Source organism: Moschus berezovskii, chromosome 3 (genome assembly GCF_049115385.1).
Source record: "Moschus berezovskii isolate FMDL1 chromosome 3, NW_MosBer_1.0, whole genome shotgun sequence".
In the NCBI taxonomy this organism is placed as follows: Eukaryota; Metazoa; Chordata; class Mammalia; order Artiodactyla; family Moschidae; genus Moschus; species Moschus berezovskii.
In genome coordinates this window covers 20596738-20604774 of record NC_142462.1, presented here as the reverse complement: position 1 = coordinate 20604774, position 8037 = coordinate 20596738, and the positions used below count along the sequence as shown (strand labels likewise).

General features: G+C 41.3%; 1 pseudogene; it reads left to right on the top strand.

Annotated features, from left to right (window-relative positions):
* Nucleotides 1–429: 429 nt before the first annotated feature.
* Nucleotides 430–1155, top strand: LOC129552030 (chromobox protein homolog 3 pseudogene; annotated as a pseudogene).
* Nucleotides 1156–8037: the final 6882 nt, after the last annotated feature.

Below are 8037 nucleotides of genomic sequence, written 5' to 3'. Positions count from 1 at the left end.
CATTGAAGATACTTTCCCTGTTTAAGGAGAGCTCTTATCAAAATTTGCCAATCATAAGGAATAAAATTTCTAATAGAAGGTGCCATAGCATTTAGAAGTTCTCAGCTTTTGTGTCAAAGAGAGCCTCAGAAGAGTCATCGTCAGAGTCATTTTGTCCTAGAACCTTAAATAAATGATGAAGTAAAGTAGAAAAACGGTGGGGCTTTCCAGCCGTTTGTCCCATAACCCCTCACTTACCAACCTCGGTAGGTCCCAGTCACTCCGTCCTGAATACTGTGACTGCCAGGTCCCTGCTCGGGCGCCACTTGTTGTGGTCTTTTACAGACTGGGACCTGGGGACCAGAGTCGACTAAAAGAAAGAAAAAGGCGTGGCTGCCCGGCATGGGCGGTGCCACCTCCCCCTCCCCCTGGCGGCGTCCCCGCGCGCAGCGCAGCTCCCCAGCCCCCCTCCCCCTCGGATGTGACTGGAGCTTGAGGCGTGCAGGGCCGGAGACGCCGCAGACCCGGGACCCGGAGCAGCTCAGAGGCGGTGAATAATAGCTCTTCAAGTCTGCAATAAAAAATGGCCTCCAATAAAACTACATTGCAAAAAATGGGAAAGAAACAAAATGGAAAGAGTAAAAATGTTGAAGAGGCAGAACCTGAAGAATTTGTAGTAGAGAAAGTACTGGACCGCCGTGTAGTGAACGGGAAGGTGGAGTATTTCCTGAAGTGGAAGGGGTTTACAGATGCAGACAATACTTGGGAACCTGAAGAAAATTTAGATTGTCCAGAGTTAATTGAAGCATTTCTTAATTCTCAAAAAGCTGGTAAAGAAAAAGATGGAACAAAAAGAAAATCTTTATCTGACAATGAATCTGATGATAGCAAATCAAAGAAGAAAAGAGATGCTTCTGATAAACCAAGAGGTTTTGCCAGAGGTCTTGATCCAGAACGAATAATTGGTGCCACAGACAGCAGTGGAGAATTAATGTTCCTCATGAAATGGAAAGATTCCGATGAGGCGGACTTGGTACTGGCAAAAGAGGCAAATATGAAGTGTCCTCAAATTGTAATTGCTTTTTATGAAGAGAGACTAACTTGGCATTCTTGTCCAGAAGATGAGGCTCAATAATTGTTTGCATTGCCTTTTATATATATTTATATATATATATATCTTCTGCTTCTGTTAGGTCCATACCATTTCTGTCCTTTATCGCACCCATCTTTGCATGAAATGTTCCCTTGGAATCTCTAATTTTCTTGAAGAGGTCTCTTGTTTTTCCTATTCTGTTGTTTTCCTCTATTTCTTTGCATTGATCACTGAGGAAAGCTTTCTTATCTCTCCTTGCTATTCTTTGGAACTCTGCATTCAGATGCTTATATCTTTCCTTTTCTCCTTTGCTTTTTGCCTCTCTTCTTTTCACAGCTATTTGTAAGGCCTCCTCAGACAGCCATTTCGCTCTTTTGCATTTCTTTTCCATGGGGATGGTCTTGATCCCTGTCTCCTGTACAATGTCACGAACCTCCGTCCAGAGTTCATCAGGCACTCTATCAATCAGATCTAGTCCCTTAAATCTATTTCTCACTTCCACTGTATAATCATAAGGGATTTGATTGAGGTCATATCTGAATGGTCTAGTGGTTTTCCCTACTTTCTTCAATTTAAGTCTGAACTTCGCAATAAGGAGTTCATGATCTGAGCCACAGTCAGCTCCTGGTCTTGTTTTCGCTAACTGTATACAGCTTCTCCATCTTTGGTTGCAAAGAATATAATCAATCTGATTTCGGTGTTGACCTATGGACCTAACAGAAGCAGAAGATATTAAGAAGAGGTGGCAGGAATACACAGAAGAACTGTACAAAACAGATCTTCACGACCAAGATAGTCACGATAATGTGATCACCGACCTAGAGCCAGACATCTTGGAATGTGAAGTCAAGTGGGCCTTAGAAAGCATCACTACTAACAAAGCTAGTGGAGGTGATGGAATTCCAGTGGAGCTATTTCAAGTCTTGAAAGATGATGCTGTGAAAGTGCTGCACTCAATATGCCAGCAGATTTGGAAAACTCAGCAGTGGCCACAGGACTGGAAGAGGTCAGTCTTCATTCCAATCCCAAAGAAAGGCAATGCCAAAGAATGTTCAAACTACCGCACAATTGTACTCATCTCACACGCTAGTAAGGTCATGCTCAAAATTCTCCAAGCCAGGCTTCAGCAGTATGTAAACCGTGAACTCCCAGATGTTCAAGCAGGTTTTAGAAAAGGCAGAGGCACCAGAGATCAAATTGCCAACATCCGCTGGATCATGGAGAAAGCAAGAGAGTTTCAGAAAAACATCTATTTCTGCTTCATTGACTATGCCAAAGCCTTTGACTGTGTGGATCACAATAAACTGTGGAACATTCTGAAAGAGATGGGAATCCCAGACCACCTGACCTGCCTCTTGAGAAACCTGTATGCAGGTCAGGAAGCAACAGTCAGAACCCTACATGGAACAACAGACTGGTTCCAAATAGGAAAAGGTGTACGTCAAGGTTGTATATTGTCACCTTGCTTATTTAACTTATATGCAGAGTACATCATGAGGAACGCTGGGCTGGAAGAAGCACAAGCTGGAATCAAGATTGCCAGGAGAAATATCAATAACCTCAGATATGCAGATGACACCACCCTTATGGCAGAAAGTGAAGAGGAACTCAAAGGCCTCTTGATGAAAGTGAAAGAGGAGAGTGAAAAGGTTGGCTTGAAGCTCAACATTCAGAAAACAAAGATCATGGCATCTGGTCCCATCACTTCATGGGAAATGGATGGAAAAACAGTGGAAACAGTGTCAGACTTTGTTTTTTTGGGCTCCAAAATCACTGCAGATGCTGATTGCAGCCATGAAATTAAAAGACGCTTGCTCCTTGGAAGGAAAGTTATGACCAACCTTGATAGTATATTAAAAAGCAGAGACATTACTTTGCCAACCAAGGTCCGTCTAGTCAAGGCAATGGTTTTTCCCGTGGTCATGTATGGATGTGAGAGTTGGACTGTGAAGAAAGCTGATCGCCGAAGAATCGATGCTTTTGAACTGTGGTGTTGGAGAAGACTCTTGAGAGTCCCTTATACTGCAAGGAGATTCAACCAGTCCATTCTAAAGGAGATCAATCCTGGGTGTTCATTGGAGGGACTGATGCTAAAGCTGAAACTCCAATACTTTGGCCACCTCATGCGACGAGTTGACTCACTGGAAAAGACTCTGATGCTGGGAAAGGTTGGGGGCGGGAGGAGAAGGGGACGACGGAGAATGAGATGGCTGGATGGCATCACCGACTCTCTGGACATGAGTTTGAGTGTACTCCGGGAGTTGGTGATGGACAGGGAGGCCTGGCGTGCTGTGATTCATGGGGTCGCGGAGAGTCGGACACGACTGAGCGACTGAACTGAACTGAACTGAACTGATATATATATATAATATGGGTCTTGATTTTTTTGATTAGTGTGAAGAAATGACTACATTCTAATGAAAATCAGGTTTGATATGTTTGTTTTGAAGTAATATTAGGGAAGTTACATTGGTGTTTTTTTTTCCATCTGTAGCACTGGTTACTTTGAACAAATAAAAGCTTTCTGTAGTTGCTTCCTTCAGTAGGAAAGAATTTGATACCGTGGTATATTTCCTCAGCATTAGAGAACAGTTTTTCTAAATGTTGGAGGAAACCTCTATAGTCATTACTCAATCAGAATTTAGAATTTGCATTTAATTCATATATGCCTGAGGACCATTCTAAGTTTTTTATATGTGTATACATAAAAGACATATGTAAATGGTTTGGGAGTTAATTTTTTGTTGTGGTTTTTGTTTTGGTAAATATATTTAAACAGCCTTTCATAACCATGGATAAGCCCATGTTCTGGAATTACATCATTTTGAGCAATATAAGAAATAACTTCAACTTAGATTGGAAATTTAAGTCTTAACCTTTCAAATTAAATAATTTTGTAATTAATTATACAAATTAATTGGGTAATTTTTTAAAGCATCCCTATCAGAATCTGCATCCATATCTGCATATAAATGCAGTTTTATATGCAGAAACCCTAGAAGGAAAATTTTTATCACTATCAACAGCCTTCCCAAACAAATGAAAAAAGTAGAAAAATTCTGGTATGTTTTAATATAGCAAAGCAAAACTTAGTTAAATTGACACTTGATGGTTCCTTTTGGTGAACCATTGTTTTACAAGAAATTGAAGTCTCTGTGCTATATTTAGGAAAGGTTGTGATACATGGGATGTCTCAGATTTGTTCATGGAAACCTAATCAGATAGTTTTAAAATTTGGCAATTTACAATCTACAGGAATAAATGAGTGAACAAACTTCTCTAATCTATGCTTGACCTGCATGTTTTTTCAGACTTGACTGATCCATTCCTTACGTGAAGGCTCAATTTTCTCAGTATTTTGGGTTACTAGTTCAGCAGAAGCCAAGAAAAACAATAACTTTGTAGTAATCAGAATGTTATTCAACTGTATATTGTTTACTTTATTGTAAATACTGGTGAACAGCGGTCAATAAATAGTTTTATATTCAAAAAAAGAAAAAGAGAGAGAGCAGTACCTCTCCGGTTACGTGGAAAACCAATAAAGCCCATGCATAGGACTTGTACCGCTCACGAAGGCACAAGGCGTCCTCTCAAGGAGGGCTTGAAAGCCCGGGCAAGAAAGTGAGCTCAGCAGGCTTCCATGCTCCGAAGAGAATGAAGACAGAAAGAAGAACTAGAAGTCTCTAGTGGAACAAGGTATTTTATTAGCAGAACTGCATGCTTATATCTTCAGTAAAATGATTACTCAGCCATTACAAAGACTGAAGTTCCACAAGCTGCAACAAAATGGATAGTCTAATACATACAAGGTCACTGAAGAGAGTCATTGAAGGGAGTCACTGAAAGGAATCCAAGCAGGTGCCCTTTCCCATGATCTCAGTCCCGAGAACTGTGTGCAGTTCTACTCGTTCCTGTATTCCAGGAACTGATAAGGACCAGAGAGTCCTTGAGAAATGGCACACAAAGGAAAATGCAACATATTGGATCCCTTAAAGTTGAAGGTCCCCTGACAATTTACCTGTTCTCGTGTTGCCCTAATGGTCCAGGAACAAGTGACGAGAATGAAGACAGAACATGAAATCTGGTGCAATGGGTCATGGGACCTGCAGCCTCTATTGGACTGAGGTACAGAGTCCACTCTGAGTCTAGCTGTTATTCCTGATTGCACACTACAAGACTTTCTCAGATCTTATCTTTCTCAAGACACTACACTGACATACAGATCTCCTTGTTTTCATCCCAGGCCTTTCCCTTCTGGGCTAGTCTCAGAGAATTAGCAAGTGCATAGGCAGCATTCATGCCTGATGGCAACCTGGTGTTCCAAGGTCCATGCTTTCAAGATCCTGGTCATACTCCCTTCTGGGTCTGGCTTTGGGATTTGTAACAAGGCTATTATTCTAAGAAAAACATAAAAGATAATTATTAACAGTTTCTTAATATATGCTGGTAAAACCCAGGTGCTATTTCTGTGAAATTTATCAAGGCTGTGAAAGTACATTATTAGGAATTCCCACTACATTCTAGGTACCTCTCATAAGTGGAATTATACAATATTGTCCTTTTGTGTCTAGCTTCTTTCACTTAGCACAATACTTTCAAGGATGATCCAGGTTGTAGTACATATCAAAATTTCATTCCTCCTGAAGGCTGAATAATATTCCATTAGTTGTATATAGTATATTTTGCTTATCTATTCATCTAGCAACGGACATCTGGGTTATTTTTACATTTTTGCTATTGTGAATATTTCTTCTATGAACATCTCTTCCATTTGTTGCTTTCAACGCTTTTGGGTATATGTCTAGAAGAGAAATTGCTAGGTCACATGATAATTCTATGTTTAATTTTTTGAGGAACCACCATACATATTATCTTTGACAGACTATCACTTATATTCCCATCAGCCAATGCACAAAAGTTTCAATTTCTCCATATCCTCATCAATACTTTTTTTTTAAAAAAGAATAACAGCCATCCTTATCAATGTGAGATTTAAACATTTATAATATTCAATATATTATAACTATTACAAATGTTCAAATGTTTATAGGGTCTTCCCTGTAGCTCAAATGGTAAAGAATCTGCCTGCAATGCAGGAGACCTGGGTTTGATCCCTGGGTCAGGAAGATCCTATGGAGAAGAGAAAGGCAATTCACTCCAGTATTCTTGCCTGGAGAATCCCATGGACAGAGGAGCCTGGCAGGCTACAGTCCATGTGATCACAAAGAGTCAGACACGACTGAGTGACTGACACCAACGCCACACCAATATCCAATATGCAGGAGGGAGCGGGAGAGAGAATATGCATCTTATGGGTAGACAGACTTATTCTCTCAGCTCTTCAATACTTTGAAATGAAAAATGTTCTTTTATATAATTTCATGTGCAACAAAGAAATGGAGATAGTCAGACATTTGAACTAGCCATCAAGTATCTTTTACTGACACTAGTTCCCTCTAAGTTTAGGAATCTTTTGCAACACAGATGAGTGGTAGAGGTGCCTTTAAAGGAGCAGCAAGTAGGGATGTCATCAAGGGTAAACAGTGAGAACCCTTAGGATGTGCTGCTTTGTGTGGGTGAGAGATGATGATACAATTGGGACCAAGGTACCAGCAGACAACGTAGGAAGATGGAGCCAGATTTGAAATTTATCTTGAGAGTAGAACCAAGAGAACTTGATGATGGATTGGTTATGGGAGATGAGAGAAAGTGTATTTAACACAATCCCTAGGGTTTTGGATTGAATGACTGAATGCAGAATGCAGCTAGCTAAAGAAGGTAGAATTCAGGGGCAAAACAGAGTTGCTGGTAGAAATGGCTCATTTTCTTTAGAACATGCTACATTTGAGAGGTCCCTTAGACCACCTCAGTTGATTATTTCAAGTAAGCAGTTGACATATTAATACGGATGAGCAGAAAGCTTGGGACTGTCTTGAGCATCAAGAGCAGTTGGATGGTATGGGGTGCTCTGGCACTTAAAGAGGTCACCTCATGATCTAATATTCAGCTAAACCCTATAGCAGGAAACAGGGATATACAAATTCATCACTGTGGCTGTTAGAGGAGGAGTCTACTTGTGAAATCACACAAAGTATCTTTTTGACCAAATTGGAATGAAACTAGAAATTAACAGCACTAAGAAAGTTGGAAAATTCACAAAATGTGGAAACTAAACAACACACTCTTGAACAATGACTAAACTAAAGAAGAAAACAAAAGGGAATTTTAAAAATATATTAAGACAAATGAGGGGCGGTCCAGAGATGGTAGAAGAATAGGACAGGGAGATCACTTTCTCCCCGACAAACTCATCAAAAGATCATTTGAATGCTGAGCAACTTCCACAAAACAACTTCAAAATGTTGATGGAGGACACCAGGCACCCAGAAAGGCAGCCCATTCTCTATGAAAGGAGGTAGGACAAAATATAAAAGACAAAAAGAGAGACCTGTCCTGGGGAGGGAGTCGGAAGGAGAAGTTTCCAAACAGTAGGAAACCCTCTCACAGGCGGGTCTGTGGGGAATCTCAGAGGGCAACATAGCTGGGATAGAAAAAAAAAAACCCACAATACACAGCTTCCAGTGGGGAAGTAGCCCAGTCACTCACATCTGCCACCAGCAAGCGGGAGTTGGACAGGGAGGCATGGGCTGCGTAATCAGTGCTTAGGGTGAGGACCGGGCCTGAATGCTAGCCACATCTTCCTGGGATCCTGGATGGTAGACATCTGCCAGGAAGGTTGCAGCCTGAGATGGGCTCCCCAGAGGAGACACACGGCACACCTGAGATAGTACTCTCCTCCTGGGAAATCAAGCGGCCATGACTGGGGAGGTGATTAAGATGCATGGCCCAACTGGGACAGTATGCTCGCCAAGCACCTGGTATTGCCTGAGCTGCTCAGACCTGGGAAGGGCACAAAACGCATGCCCAACCGAGTTTGTGCCCTTTTGGGGTACTCAAGAATGTGG